Genomic DNA, 16,027 nt, shown 5'->3' with positions numbered 1-16,027 from the left:
AGCTGACCATAATGGGAGAGGAGAGGGAGATAGAGACCTGTAGCAGACTGCTGTCAGAAAGAAAAGAGAAATCTAGACTATTTAGAGAACTAAAATCCTAAAAGCTAAAAAGAAGAAGAGAACTTCAAAGAAAATTTTGAATACACAGCTGGGATGGGATTTGGGAATTGGGATGTGGAAATATTGGGATTTAGTAGAGATAGGACTTAAGAGAAAAAGGAAGATAAGGGAATACGTAAGAAAGAAAAGATAGAGAAATATATAAGAGAATTGGTTGGTGGGGACGGTTTTAGAGTGGAATGACTAAAGAGCGAATAATTTATATATATATATATATATATATATATATATGATGAGGAGGAGGGGTAATACTCTTTTAAGTCTTATAGACCTTGTTATGAATAATGATTTGTTATAAATATTTTTATGTAATGACTAAATACTTTGTATTATTTGATATTTATTTATATGAATTGATAATTTTATGTTGTACAAGAATATATATATATATATATATTATTTTTAATTTTTTTAGGAATTCCAAAACGCCTTGAAACAGTACACTGAAATAGGCCGGTACTGAAATATTCTGTTCCATTGGACAAACCGAAACGGGTTCCGAAATGGTATCCATAACATTGGTTGAGACCACTCATCCAAATCAAATAGGTTTGTTATATGCTTAATATGGACTTGATAATATATTTGTATTAGATCTTGATCTCAAAAGCTTTAGTTTTGAGGTTGATATTAAACTTGAGCTCAGCTCGACTAATGAATCAAGTTATGCCTAACCAAACTTGAAATATACAAACACTAATAGAGTAGTGGGATTAAAGCAAAGCAAAGTTGTCACAATTTTTGTGAGAGTTCACAGTTTATATCAAAGGACACCACAGTTCCTTTAATACATAGCAAACCACACCCCCCAATACATTCAAGGGTATAAATGAATGACTTTTTTGTTTTACTTTTCTCAAGCTTTTAAGGCAACCAGTCAAATACTCATTGCTTTGGTTTCCCCTGTCATTTCTATCTCTCTCTCTCTTTCTAGGCAAGAATTCTATTTCCAATATTTGACTGGAATTCATATGAAGTATAAACGTAGATTTTAGTAATGATGTATAAATTTGCAACATTTAATTTCTACATTTGTATCCATATGAAGTTAAGAAATATGTATGAATGTATTTGGTCTTTCTGTAAATTTACAACATTTAGTTTCTACATTTGATTCCATAAATTTTATATTTTTCTCCAAATCAATAGTCTTTTTTCTTTTTATTCCAATTCCACAGCCTTTGCATGTGCCTTGTTTTCTAGTTACCATTATGAGTTATGACACTCATGACTCATGCAATGCAAGGGTTCATTGTGGCTTCTCTTTCATAGGATTGTTTTTCATTCTTTTCATTTTTTTTGGTTAAATTTAGAACTATATTTGTTAGAGAAGTGCTACAACCACAACATTTTTATAACAAATCATAAGTGATAAATTGTTACTAATTTTAATTTAAATCTATTACCAAAATTACTTTTTTACCTATCAGTAACAGCCAATAACAGCCTGTCACTTAAAATTTGTTGTGAAAATTATGTAAATATATTATAAACATAACATTTCTCTATTTGTTACAATTTTCTCAACAAAAAAGATCTTTGTAATAATTTTGTAATTAAAAAAACTAACAAGATAATGTGAATATATTATAAACATAAGATTTCTCTATTTTTTACAATTTTCTCTACAAAAAAGATCTTTGTAATAATTTTGTATACAAATAAAGTAGGGTCTTGCGTTTTACTGCAAGAGGTGAATATATAGTGTTAGGGAGCAATAGTACGCGAGTAGTGAAAGAAGCAGGGAACACTGCATACTCATGAAGATTCTAACTTAGCGAAGTGTGAACATGGAAGCACTGGGGGGAAAAAAATGCTGTGGAAACCAAACAAAGGGATACAGATAGTGAAGATTGAAGACAACTTATTCCTTACGGAGTTCGGAGATGGTCGTGATAAAAGAAAGGTTATGGAGATGAAACCATGGAGCTAAGATAAACAGCTAGTCCTCATGCAAGAGTTTGAAGGGGAGTTGGTCCCGAAGGAGATATCTCTGAAATGTTCTCCATTTTGGATACAAATCTATAACCTCCCCCTTAAATGCATGATTAGTGGCTCGGGCCATGAGATAAGGTCAAAGATAGGGGAGGTGATGGAAGTAGACGTGCTTGATAAAGGGGTGCAGTGGGGAATGTATCTTAGGGTGCGTGTAAGTATTGACACAACTAAGAAGTTAGTCCGGGGAAAAATGGTTAGCATAGAGGGTGGTGAAGGTAGATGGATGTTTTTCAAATACGAGCAGCTTCCTAACTTTTGCTATAAATGTGGCATGCTTGACCATGGTGAAAAGGAATGCCCAAAGAAGGAACAAGGGGAGGACAGTGGCAGTCGGGGGAGTTTGCAGTACGGATTATGGCTAAGAGGCAAACTAGGTAGACGCTTTGGTATAGAAGCCATAAGAATGGACGATGGAGGTTGGCCGAATAATAGAAATAGGGAGGAAGGGTCGGAAACAGAGCTGGGGATACCGCCAAAAAAGAGCACCAAGTTGGGCCGAAAAACAGGGGTAGGTGGAAAACCAGTGATAAGGATTGGTTGGCAAAAAAAGAATATTCCAGTACCTGGTGACGAGGCGTCAGGGGTCTCGGTGTAGACACCGCATTTTGTACCCCTTACAACTCGAGCTCCAGTTCCCTAACGATGCCAAAATTTCAAGGTCCAAGGTTGGTTTAGATCCCAATCAGATGTTAAATTGACTTGAGAGGTGTTAAATGGAAAATATAACTTTTAATGAGCAAAAATATATTTTTGAAAAATAAAGACCAAAGAAAACCCACAGTTTGCGTACGTAGACACAAACTTGCATACGCAGGCCACACACTGCATACGCAGGCAAAAGTCGGCGTACTCAGCAAGGGTTTCAGAGACATAAAAAGGCAAGTTTTCCCATTAAAGACTAAGATTTGGAATGAATCACACATCGTCTGAGAGCTGTTCCAAACCCTTATTTTTCAACTATATAAAGCCTTACATGGTACATTTCCAAAACACACAAAAAATTCTAAGGGAAAACTTAAGATTCACTAGAAATAGTGAATCAAAGAGAGAGTTTTTCACAAAACATCCTCAAATCAATTTTATTTGATTGGAGCTTTTTCTAGCCTTAATCCTTTGAGTTTAAGATTACTAATCATGTTTCTATTGATTTGTGAATAGATTGATTGAGGGGAATTGTCAAAATCAAGCTTGAAAGCTTCATTTTTTAAGGTATTCTTTTAAACTTTTCTTTTTCCATTTCTACCTTTAATCTTTTCTTTAATTTGTTTCTTTTTTTAGTTTATGTTTATATATGTTTGTTTAGGTTAGTTTTAGGCTTTCTTTATGTTTTTGAGCATGTTAGGATGTTAGATTTATCGTTTTGTGCTTTGCTCTATTTTGTTGTGTTGTTAAAGTTTATGGGTTGTTTCCACATACGCATAATCCTTTCTGTGTACGCAGGCTTGTTCATGCGTACACATGATCATGCCTAAATACTCTAGCTCTTATATTTTGCTCTTTATCTCGTATAATGTGCTGTTGTTTTAGATTCTTTTTCACCTGCTTATGGTCTTGAGTCTCTATTCCACATGTTTGTTGTTTGTTTACCTTTCACATGTTGGTTGTTTGTTTACATGTTTATGTTTGTTTTTAGACCCCTTAAAACACAACCAAATTAACCTAGTTATTTAGCTAAGTGATTAACTTAGGTAAATTATGCAAATCTAGGTTAACATATATAAATCATATCATTGACAAGTGCGGAAAATAAAGAACACAATAATATGATAACACAGGAAAATCAATCCGGTAAAAAACCTAGGGAGGATTTAACCTACCTATCCTCAAGGTAAAACTGAATCCACTATGAAAGAATTGAAGTTTACACAATAGCGACTTAGACCACTAACATCTTATTGCTACCTCGAGTAGGAAACTTACTACCACGATCACATGATAGCTCCGAGTCCATAGACTGCTTCTTTCTTGGATTTCCAGCAAGTACAAACACTCCCGCTTATGTATCTTTAAGCTCTTGAATTTGCAATTGATTTGATCACCAAGTTCTTGACATAATCATGAATCTTGGAAACCCTAAGTATGTGTGAAGGAAACCACCTCTTGATCTTACATAAGATTCACACACACAGCATAAAGAGCAATCTAAAAACGTGGCTAGGGTTTTCCCTTTTATACTTAAGACAAAACATAAAACCCTACATGTCAAACGGGCTTGGGCTGAGTTGGAAATTCTGCAGAAAAAACAATCAGAATGACTTTCGATCAGTTGAGTCTAATTCTAGACAGATCGAGTCAGGCAGATTTACACAGCAGCAACTTGATTCCAACTTTACATAAAAAGCATATACTTTGAGCAAGTCTAAATAAGACTAAAACATTTTGATCATGGTTTGCCAACGTTACAAAATGAAGTTCTAATACATTAGTTCATAATTCCTTAGAAACTAACAATTTAAATTAGGGTTTTCTCTTCCTTTCTTATCTTAATGCCACATACATTCATTCACATGCTCATTCATTGATACCATAAGTGTTGTAATGCAAGGAGGTAAGTAAAGGTAAGTCATGCATTCATATGTGCACGCATGTTTGTTAGATAAGACGTTTTGATGATGAGCATGAATGTTTTTGGTGATCTTCATGTTCACAATGTGATCTTTTGATGTTTACATGTTGCTGCCTTGGATGAGATATGTGATATGATGCTAGATGAATGTTAGGTGGATGTTGTATGCTTCTAAAGGACACTATATTCATGGTTCCTAGATCATATAACTAGGTGGTGACTCTAACACTTTCCGTTGTGTCCACACTCGAGCAAAAGCATGGAGAAGGAACATGAAAATGGTAAGGTCAAAACGCAGGTGGAAAAGCAAGGGAGCAACTTAGGCATACATAGTACGATTTCTCTGGACGAGGCTCTGATATGCAAAGACCCAAAAGAGTGGATGTAATGGGAAATAGCAACGTATGAAGGCGGAGAAGTTTTTATCGAAGGAAAAAATCCCCACTACAAAAGATGCTTATAAGGCTGTTAAAAACCTAAAGTGGGCTAAGGAGACTGTGGGCCCTATTGCAATGAGTTACGTCCATAACAAGGGCTGGGTTTCGGAGGAGCTGGGCCCAAAAAGTGGGCATTGGAAGAGACTGGCAAGACAGAACAAGCAAACAAGCCCAACAAAAGAATCAAGCCCAAGTAGAAAGAAGAGAGAAGGATCTATACGGGTCAAGTCTTCTTTAAGTTGTGCAGCACTGTTGAGCCCAATGAGTGTGTAAGCGTGGAACTTTTGGGGATTGGGGTCATCTCCGGCAGTTAGATTACTCAAAAAGGAGGTGAAATCAAAAAACATGTAAGCGTGGAACTTTTGGGGATTGGGGTCATCTCCGGCAGTTAGATTACTCAAAAAGGAGGTGAAATCGAAAAACCTCACCTTGGTTTTCCTATCCAAAACCAAGGCACAAACTAGTTGAATGAAGAGTCTCCAACAAAAATTGGAGTTTACGTAAGGGATTGTAGTTCCAAGTGATGGTAGGAGTGGCAGTTTAGCCATGCTGTGGAAGAAAGGCACATAGGTAATATTTAAGAGTTGCTCCAACTCTCACATAGATGTGGTCGTGCTCGAGGAAGATAGTGGGAGCCTATGGAGAGCTACAAGGTTCTATGGGCACCCCGATGCGAGCACGCGGCATAATTTGTGGGATTTATTGAAAGGCTCTCCACACCCAAGCCAAGATGCTGTGGGTGGTTTTAGGGGACTTTAATGAGATTTTCCACCTTGATGAAAAATTAGGTTGGAGAGATAGGGATGCCAAGCAGATGAAGGTGTTTAGGGAGACACTGAGTGGATGTGAACTTATTGATTTAGGTCTTGTGGGGAAAAGATATACATGGTGAAATGGATGATTTGGGGACCAACATACTCTTGTTAGGCTTGATAGGATGGTGGCCAATGAAAGTTAGAGGGAAAGGTTTCCAAAAGTGATGGTCCACCATGTATCTATGGCAGCATTAGACCATTGCCTCTTGGCCCTTACCCTAAAGAGGAGCAGACCCTAAAGGAAAAGAAAGCAGTTCTTCTTCGAAGCGATGTGGACAAGAGAGGTAGAGTGCAAAGAAGTAATCAAAATGGCCTAGGATCCTTACAAAGAAGACTCAGACCTCTCTATCCAAGACAGATTGATGAGGTGCCAACAACAGCTGATGCGGTGGAATTAGATCATATTTGGCAATGTAAACAAGACTTTGAAGCAGAAGCAAAACCATCTTCAACAACTAAAAGCTCTCAATTCTCTTAATGAATCGGAGGAAGAAATAAGTGCATTGAGGAAAGAGATTAATGAAGTTCTTATCAGAGAAGAGGTGATGTGGAAGCAAAGGTCGAGGGTGGAATGGCTGAAGAATGGGGACAAAAACATGAAGTTTTTCCATGCAACAGCTAGCTAGAGACGGAGAAAAAACAGGATTAAAGGCCTTATGGATTCAATGGGAGTGTGGCATGAAGAGGATGGGGAAATGGAAGCAATAATTCTGGATTATTTCAAGTCTATCTTTAGCTCTGATTATCGAGCCAACTTTAATGAAAGTTTAAGGGCTATTGAAGAAAGAATTTCTCAGGAGATGAACAATGAGTTGATGAAAGAGTTCATGCCTGAAGAGGTTTGGAGGGCTCTCAAAAAGATGCACCCTACAAAATCACCAAGTTCGAATGGTATGTCTCCTATATTTTACCAAAAATACTGGGACATTGTTGGGCCATGTGTGTTAAACTGTGTGTTGCAGGCTCTCAACTCAGGCATCATGCCTAGCCGAGCTAATGACACCTACATTTGTTTGATCTCTAAAACAAAAAACCCCCCAAAAAATTACTGAGTATCTCCCGATCAGCTTATGTAATATGATATACAAGATCAAATCCAAGGTGTTGGCCAATAGACTTAAGAAGATTCTCCTAGAAGTGGTCAACGAATCACAAAGCACATTTGTTCTTGGAAGGCTTATAACAGACAATGTACTTGTCATGTTTGAAATGATGCACTCCATAGATTAAAGAAGGAAAGGGAAGGAAAGGCTAATGGCCATTAAACTCGGCATGAGCAAGGCGTATGATCGAGTTGAATGGCCCTATTTGGAGGCAATGATGCAAAAAAATGGGCTTCTAAGAGAGATGGATATCTCTAGTGATGATGTGTGTTACTACTGTGAACTACTCGGTGTTGATCAATGGGGAACCAAGGGATGCTATTACTCCGTCTAGAGGCCTCTGCCAAGGGGACCCAATTTCCCTATACTTGCTCCTTCTGTGTGCAAAGGGGTTATTGGCAATGTTAAGGAGAAAAGAAAGGGATGATAGTATCAGGGGCATGTCGGTTAAAAGAGGGGCACCTAGAATATCCCACCTCTTCTTCGTAAATGATAGCATTATTTTTTGCCAAGCTTCGTTTGGGGATTGTGAACAAGTTGCTAAGGTGTTGGCAGAATATGAAAAGGAATCAGGGCAAAAGTTGAATAAGGAGAAAACTTCCCTCTTCTTCAACAAGAATATGAGACAAGATATCCAAGAGTTTTTCAAGGAAACTTTTGGGGCTCAGATTGTTCAACAACATGAGACATATCTAGGCTTATCCCTTTTGGTTGGCCGAAGTAAAAGGAAAGCTTTCAACCGTATCAAGGACCAGGTGGGCCAAAAAATTGTTGACTGGAAAGGCAAGCTTTTGACCAATGTAGGAAGAGAAATCTATACTATATATAATAGCATAAGTCTTTTCCTGCAATCAAGAAGGTGCTGCCATGTAGAAAAAAAGCCTATCTAAAATTCTGCCACGTATAAGTTAAAAAGCAATAAAGTATAGCGTTTCACTGCATTTAAACACCTTTTGAGAGCCTCTCCATATAAAAATAAATAAATAAAAAACTAACCGCTTAATAAATTAGTAAATTACGTTCAAAAGGCTTGCCCCTATACGGAGAAAGAGAGAGAACAGAAATCCGATAATACATAAAACCTTATAATACAACAAACTTAATTCTAATTTTCTATTTCTCTCGTTCCCGTTCCCGTTCCCTTCTCCTTCCCTGTTCCACTTCTCCATCTTCCAAAACACACTCCACGGCCAAACCCCCAAACCATAAAGGTAAACGGTTTATCGAAACGGTTTGGTGAAAGAGAAAAAACACAAAAGAACAAAGAGAGACAAAGAGAGATTTCATAAACTTCAGAAGAACATATATCGAAAGATAGATCGATAATGTTACAAAAGAGAGATCAAAAGTGCCTTCAGTCGAGATAATGATCCCGTTATGAAGAACAGAGATCGACGGAGAGATGAATTTCAGGGTAGCAACCACTGTCATGTAGTCAAAACCACTACCAGTGAAGGTTTTCTTTGTTCTTTTTAAAATTACATAATAATTATGATTTATGTTTGAGTGTTTCGATTTAGCCATTCATGTTATATTTTGTTTTGATCAATTATAGGATTAGATTTGGTTTATGGTTAGGGTATATGTGTTGCTTTGGTTTGATTTGGTTTTGGATTTTTGAGTTAAAATTGTTTTGGATAATTTGTGGGTAATTTTTGGATTACAAAGCAAAGAGTATTTTTGGTCTCTTCAGTTTCTTTACGCTTCATGAATCAGCATCCTTGGCAAAGAGTTTCCAATTTTTTCATTTGTCAAGTACAAATTTAGATTTATTTAACTCTCTCTTGGATTCAATTGTAGATTTCATTTGTCATTGATTGATTTCAATTTCAAATCTATGTAATAAAAAATTAAAAGGTTTTTCTTTAGCTTTTCTTTTTTTGAGTTTGTAGGTGGAAAGGCAAATCCTTAGAAGAAATCCAAGTCTAAGTAGAAGCGGTACTACCAGGTATAGTTCCCACTTTATTGGAACCATTACAAGTAAATATTTTTTTAATCGAATGTTAAATATGCTTTTATGTTTGGATATTTGGTTGGATTGGTTTGATTTTTAGGTATTTGGGTTAGAATTTATTTTTTTCCATTTAGGTATTTGGGTTAGGATTTTTTTTTTTTTCTATTTGTTTTTGTTTTAAATATTAGTGTTTTTCAATATAAAAAAAATGGTTAAAATTAAATAGGAACGAAGGTTCAATTAAGGAATTGAGATACAGAGATAGAGAGAGATAGATACAAAGAAATAGAGAGAGAGAGAGAGAGAGAGAGAGAGAGAGAGAGAGAGAGAGAGAGAGAGAGAGAGAGTCAAAAGCATGTCCAACAAAGGATGTAATTTCACCATGATTGGTTGGAGTTGCCGGAATACCCCTTCACTTTCTTTAAAACAATCTATCACTAACACAGGTTGTATTTCTTCTTCACCTTTCCTATATGAGACACACTATACTTTTTTCTATTTGTTTTTAGGACTTCCATTGCTTCTGTTAAATACCTCTTCACATTGATCTTATTTTAAAATAATCTTTTATGCATTTTTTAGTATATACTGCCATGAACAGCATGAAGATTAGTTTTCTGGTGCTTATTAATTATATGTTACTAAATCATACTTAATGCAAAATACTTCTTTGGCCTTCAAATAGTGACATGCATTGATCTCACAATCGATATGGTTTTTGTATATTGTTTATCTTAAATTTTTTTTACAAAGATTGCTTTATCTTAATTGATTTCACCTTGAATTTTACATATGATGTGATTGTTCGACTACCAAAATATTCAATTTTTTTTCATTTTTTCTCTGATTTTTAATTTAGTTACTTCTTTATTTTGCAGCCTTTGAAATGAATTGGTTTTGCTTGGAATATTTGGATTCATTTTTTTATGGTACTCCAGACTTATAATTCAAAGGCTATGAAATTTAGATTGTTTTAATAGTTGGGCTTCTAATTAATCTCTTATCCTATTGTCTTCAATTAGGTTTGTTGTCAATTTAGGGATTTCATTGAAATAAGGGAAACAACCTAGAAGATCAAATTCTAACTGAATTGTTATTAGGAATTTTTAGTTTTGGGGTTTTGTTCCTTTGCTTTCATGAATTTCAGTTTCATATTTTGTTTTGTTTTAGGTTTTTTTGGCTTGCTATCTGGGTCATTAGAGAAGAAGAAGGGTTATTAGATAAAAGAGCAAGGCAGTGGAACAAACACAGGCCAAGAAGGAAAAAGGATTTTATGGTGATTGTTGGACAATCGGCGTTTTACATGCCCAACAACATGGTTTTTGTGGTATAACGTAGATTGATTTTTTAACAAATTAAACCATTTAATGCCACTTACTAAAACCCTTGAATTGTCACACACTTAATCAAATGGCACCCACCTTAAGGAAAAGATGAATCCCCTTCATTTGGTAAAAGAAAAAACGGTAGAATAAAACCTCTTCCTTCTTCCAATTGTCAATTTGACACCCACTCTGTTTCGCTTCTTTCTACAGCACCTATACCCAAGGTCAGCATTTTGTTACTTGATGTGTTATACACTTTATTTTGATGCTTTCTTCTTGATTTATCGTAATCTAGTTTTTTTTTTTTTTTTTTTTTTTTTTTTTTTTTTTTTGGCATCATGGGGTTTAGCCCTTGAATATGTGTAGAAAAAAACATGTTTACCCTTGAATAATGGTTGATTTTTCAATGTTGCAACTCTGAGCATCTATTATTTGAAACTAAAAAGTCTAAAACCCCTTTAATGTTTGTACTAAAAAGTCATGTTTTCCGTTTGATTGTATATTTGTTTTAAGAATGAATGAATTTTTTTTTGGTAGTAAATTATGTTTTTTTTTTTTTTTTCACTTATCGAATTTGATTAACACCTTTTTTTTAAATAAATAAAAAATTGGGTAAATTAAATAGCCAACATATTGCTTAAAATTATGTCGTTGAATATTTAGAGATTATTTACTAAAGATTGTTGTGTGGTGTACACATTAATGTTTAGATTAGTTTGTTAATCTTTAGAAAAACCTTTTTATTTTAAAAACAAATTGTTATGTGTGATTAATCTTACATTTTTTTTTTTAATAAATCTAGATTAAAACATTTGCAAAACTTTGCATACATCTACAGTTTCTTTTGTAGTCTCTCTTTCTTCTTATTCACTGTATTTTAAAAAATCCTTCTTTGCCTGTCCTTTTGTTGAAGCATGGATTTACATAGTTCTCTACCAGATACAATGGTTTGGTATTTTGCAAGAAGAGATACCAAATCATATTGAAAGGTTTAGGTTAGCCTAATTTTCCCTTTTTTTAATCTCTTTTTTTTGGGTTACATTTTTTTCATTTGATGTCTTTGGGTTTGAATTAGATTTTTCCTTGCACAATATAGTCATAATTGTTTTTGAAGTATTTGGTATCAATTAAATTTTTTTCCCTACCTTTTCCTTCAATTAAGGTGGTGCTGCCATATTAGGAAAAAAGGCCACTTAAAAATCTGCCACGCGTCTGAAAACAAAAAGTACAAAACCCAAAACAGTGGAAACGATAATGCCATCCGTCGTATCCATTCGGTCAACATTTAATAAATTCAATCCAAACTGTACATTCACATTCACTACTTCATTTCTTCAAACATCGATATAATCCCTCACTCTCGATTAAAAGCAGATGTATACCTTCATGTTAGCTGCCAAATGATACAAATAATACCGTCATAACCTCAAAAATCTTCACTCAACCCATCCTCTAACCACCACCTATTTTCCATTTCTGAGTGATTTGAGGAAGAAGATAATTCATGCTGGGAGTTATGGTGGAGGAAACAATATTAAGAATGAATTTGTTCAAACCATGGAAGGTAAAGCAGTTCTAGGTGAGAGGTATTTATTAGTGTGACTTGCTTATTGATTGGCTAAACACTGATGTAATGAATATGAATAGTATTTAATGCAAGTTATCTTTGATTAGTTTAAGGGAGAAAAAAAAATAAAAAAAATAAAAATAAAAATACCCCAACATTCTATCTCTATCTAAAATGCTTCCAAAGAAGAAAAGTTTCAGTTGCTCCATATACTCCATGGTGGTTTTGATATATAATTCTATGTTTTCCACTTTGTATTTCATTTGTTTTGACTCTTTCTTTTTATAAATATTATTATTGCTACCTTTTCATTGATTTGTCTTCTTTTATCCTCTATGGGCAAATGCACTTCCAACATGGACCCTTATGATCACTATTACATTTGTAGAAGTTTTTATGTCGATATCAATTTCAAAGTGTTAGATTCAATCCGTATGTTGTACCCTAAGCATGTAATAATTCTAATAAATTTATTGCGAAAATAGGTGGGAGGATGATTACTAATTTACTGTCAACACTTAGGTTCATTTACACTTCTAATACATGTTGCATTGAGTGATTTATTTTGAAAGATTACTTATTTTCTCAAAATTTGATATAACCTTAGTGATTTTTTCCCCCTACAGAATATTAAAAATAAGCAAATATGGGGTTTTTGGATGTCACCCTTGATGTACTCATAAAACATGATACTGATTAATAAGTTTTTTTATACAGAGTTTTGATCAAAGTAAATTCTTAAATTACCTATCTATGTCTTTCTTTTTCATTAGATTCGTTTAGATTTAGGCTTTTAGTTTATATTTGATTAATTTACATTAGATTTCATTTACATTGTACAAGGTCACACGGCAACAAAGAGAGCAGGAAAAGAAATGTAAACAAAGTAGGTACAGGCAACAGAAAGAGGCTTTGGTTGAACTTTGAAGTTCACGAAGAAGACAATAGGGTTTTTTTCATGTGGTATGAAATTTAGTCTCCTTCTCTCTATATCTCTTCCTTTATTTTTTATTGTCCAAAAAATTTATCACGCTCTTTGTTCTGTTTTGATTTTTTGATATCATTGTTTTTTCCTTTGCAAATGTTAATGTTTTGTTATTCACTGGAATTGTTTTAGGGACCCATGAAATATATATAGCCTACAATTCAAATATTATTAATTCTAGATCTCTTGCAAATAGCAAAAGATTTTACATTCTTACTCTTTTTTACCGTCACAACTCCAATTTTTTAAATCAAGCTTGGTTAGTTTGAATGCAATACTGAAAATGTTCGCCTCGATAGGAGAAAGAGGAATATGCAAATACGAAATATGTCTACTATTTAATGCCAATCTCTTCCTCTCTCCTTGGAAGACTAACAATTAGAGGTTTTATTCTTTAAGGGCACTATTTGTTTTCTCTATCCTAAAAGACTCCATATATATATATATATTTTAAGGACTATGATAGGCCAAAAACAAATTGACCCCTTGTGATAAATTAACCAATTAATTTAGCCAAGTGAATTAATTAAGTTAATTAACATGCAAACGCGTGGTAGCACAAACAAATCACTAATAAACTAAGTATGCGGCGGAAAATAAATTTGACACAGTGATTTGTTTACGAATGGGGAAAACCAACATGGCAAAAACCCCACCAGGTGATTTTCAGGTCACCACGTCCGAAATTTCACTATTATCACAACAAGCAATTACAAGTAAAAGAATCTCAATACCTTATACCAACCTACAGTTGAATCCTTACCCCAATATCCAATTGGACTTGTTCTATAGTGACAATTTCTCCTTTCGATGCATGGCTCCCAAGTATGTGACTAACTAATTGTGTAGATCCCAGTACATGACTTCAATCACCAACTAGAGAAGGTTGTTGGTTACAAAGTTCTTTAGTTCATCCCAACAATAAATATCAAGAAGATGCTTGGTCACAAAACCCTACGGTGCATAAATACAACAACTTCTTCACAAAAGATGAACTAGGGCAAATTCTGTCTCTGGTCACAATTTGCTTGAACAAACTTTGCCTAACACTTGTGCAACTTGTGAACACTTTGACGGCCCTTAAAATAATTCTTGTATATGTCTAGGGTTGTGAGAAAAGAAAGCCCAAACACATAAAATCGGATTGAAGTCAAAACAGAACTAGAATTCAGTTTTTCATAAAGCTCGACAGATACCTGTCTGTCGAGATGCTGTTGAGCAGTTGTCAAGCCACGTGGCTGAAACAACTTCTTAAGCTCAATGGATAGCTAACTATCGAGCTAGCTATCGAGTTTTAATGAACAACACTTCTTCAGCTTGAATCTTGGATAGACTTGCATGTCTTCAACACTTGATCTTGAAACACAGTTTCTTGAAGTATTTAACACATTCTAGATCTACCCAAATACAAGTAAAATGCGTTTTGTCAAAAGATTAGCTAATTATATAAAATAGTGACATATATTCCTAACAAGTGAATCACATATGTCCTAACAGATTATATATATTGTTTTTGTATTTGAGGCTGCGTTTGTTTTGGCTTCAAACCACTTTCAAAAATGGTTTTCCGTAAAAATGTGTGTTTGGTAAGCACAAGAAAATAGGGTCAACGGAAATTAATTTCAGCTTTGACCGAAAATTCCCCTCTCAAGCCGGAAATCAATTGCAGTTGCTATTTTACCTTCAAATGGATTTCGGAAAACACAGACAAAGAGAGAGAGAGAGAGGGAAAGAACACACCCCTCCGGCCAGCCAAGCTCCGGCCAGAGAGATCGCACCCAGAGAGAGATCCAACCCAGAGCCCAGAGCCCTTCGACTTCGCACCCTTCGACTTCGCCGTTCGACTTCAACTTCGAATCGCACCCTTCGACTTCGCCGTTCGACTTCAACTTCGAATTGCACCCAGATCGCACTGTAAGGTTGAATTTAATCAACCATCTTGTTGGCTTTATTCCGTGCCAAATTTGCTTGTATTTCAGCATTTAGTATCCCTGTATTTAGTTGGGTTTTGTTGTAAGGGTAGTGAGTGAAATAGAGTGTTGATTGCTCAAGAGTGTGTAAGAAAACAGAGACTCGCGGCTTGATCTCGTGGGTGACTCGCAGCTGCAAGCCGCCAGATGCAGCACACGTGTCAATCATGCCAAAAGGTGAACAGTCATGCTAGCTGGAGCACTACAGGACAAAACAGGACAACTGGCCATATGGTTATCTCGCGATTGGATCTCGCGACTCAGTCAAGTCGCGAGGCCAAGCCACGAGCCACTCTTGTTCTGAAAAACCTGACGTTTCACATTCTCCTCTCACCCCAGTATAAATACCCCTTATACCCACATATGAAAGAGAGCTTCCAGAGAGAATTTTGAGAGAGAAACCCTAGAGTAAAACAAGATTGATTCACCTACAATCTATACATTAGATTCTCTTCAAATTCCTCAACTCTCTTTCTCTCCATTGTCAAACCCTTGAGAGGCATTTTACCAAAACCTTGTTCTCACCATATTCATTACTGTGAGAGGGCTGTTTGGTGTTCTGGGAAACAGTTAGGAAGGAAACAATCTACATTAGTTGATGCTATGGTCAAGTAGCGGAATCCGGGAAGCTAGAAAAGAAAAAGGTTCGGCGTAACCTCGTTGGAGCAAGAAGCTTGGAGGGCTTAGGTGCACTGGGTAGATTAAGCTTGGAGGGTCTATTACTGTCCATGTATCCCATACATTTTCTAGTGGATTGTTTACTGCTTGGAGGGCGGTGGAGAGGTTTTACGCCGAGGGCTTCGGTTTTCTCTTCGATAACACATCGCATGTTGTCTTTGTGTTTGCATCTTCCTTCCCTTTTATCTTTGCCTTTTATTATCTGCTGTGGGTTGTGATTTTAATTTGGCTTAGATAGTTTTTCCAATTCTATATTATAGCTTTTGTTCATTATCCGCACACTAGTTGTTTGACATAAAACTTGAATTGGTTAATTTGTAAATTGGGGGTCTAAACGTTCAAGGGTATTTTTACACGATTTGAACTTTCACGCACCCTTCGACTTCGCCGGCGAACCCAGAGCCCTTCGACTTCGCACCCTTCGACTTCGCCGTTCGACTTTGACTTCGAATCGCACCCAGATCGCACCCTTCGACTTCACCGACACCGATGGCACTGAGATCGCAATT

The sequence above is a fragment of the Quercus lobata genome, chromosome 7, assembly GCF_001633185.2.
Source record: "Quercus lobata isolate SW786 chromosome 7, ValleyOak3.0 Primary Assembly, whole genome shotgun sequence".
NCBI lineage: Eukaryota > Viridiplantae > Streptophyta > Magnoliopsida > Fagales > Fagaceae > Quercus > Quercus lobata.
This window is presented reverse-complemented; position numbering follows the sequence as displayed.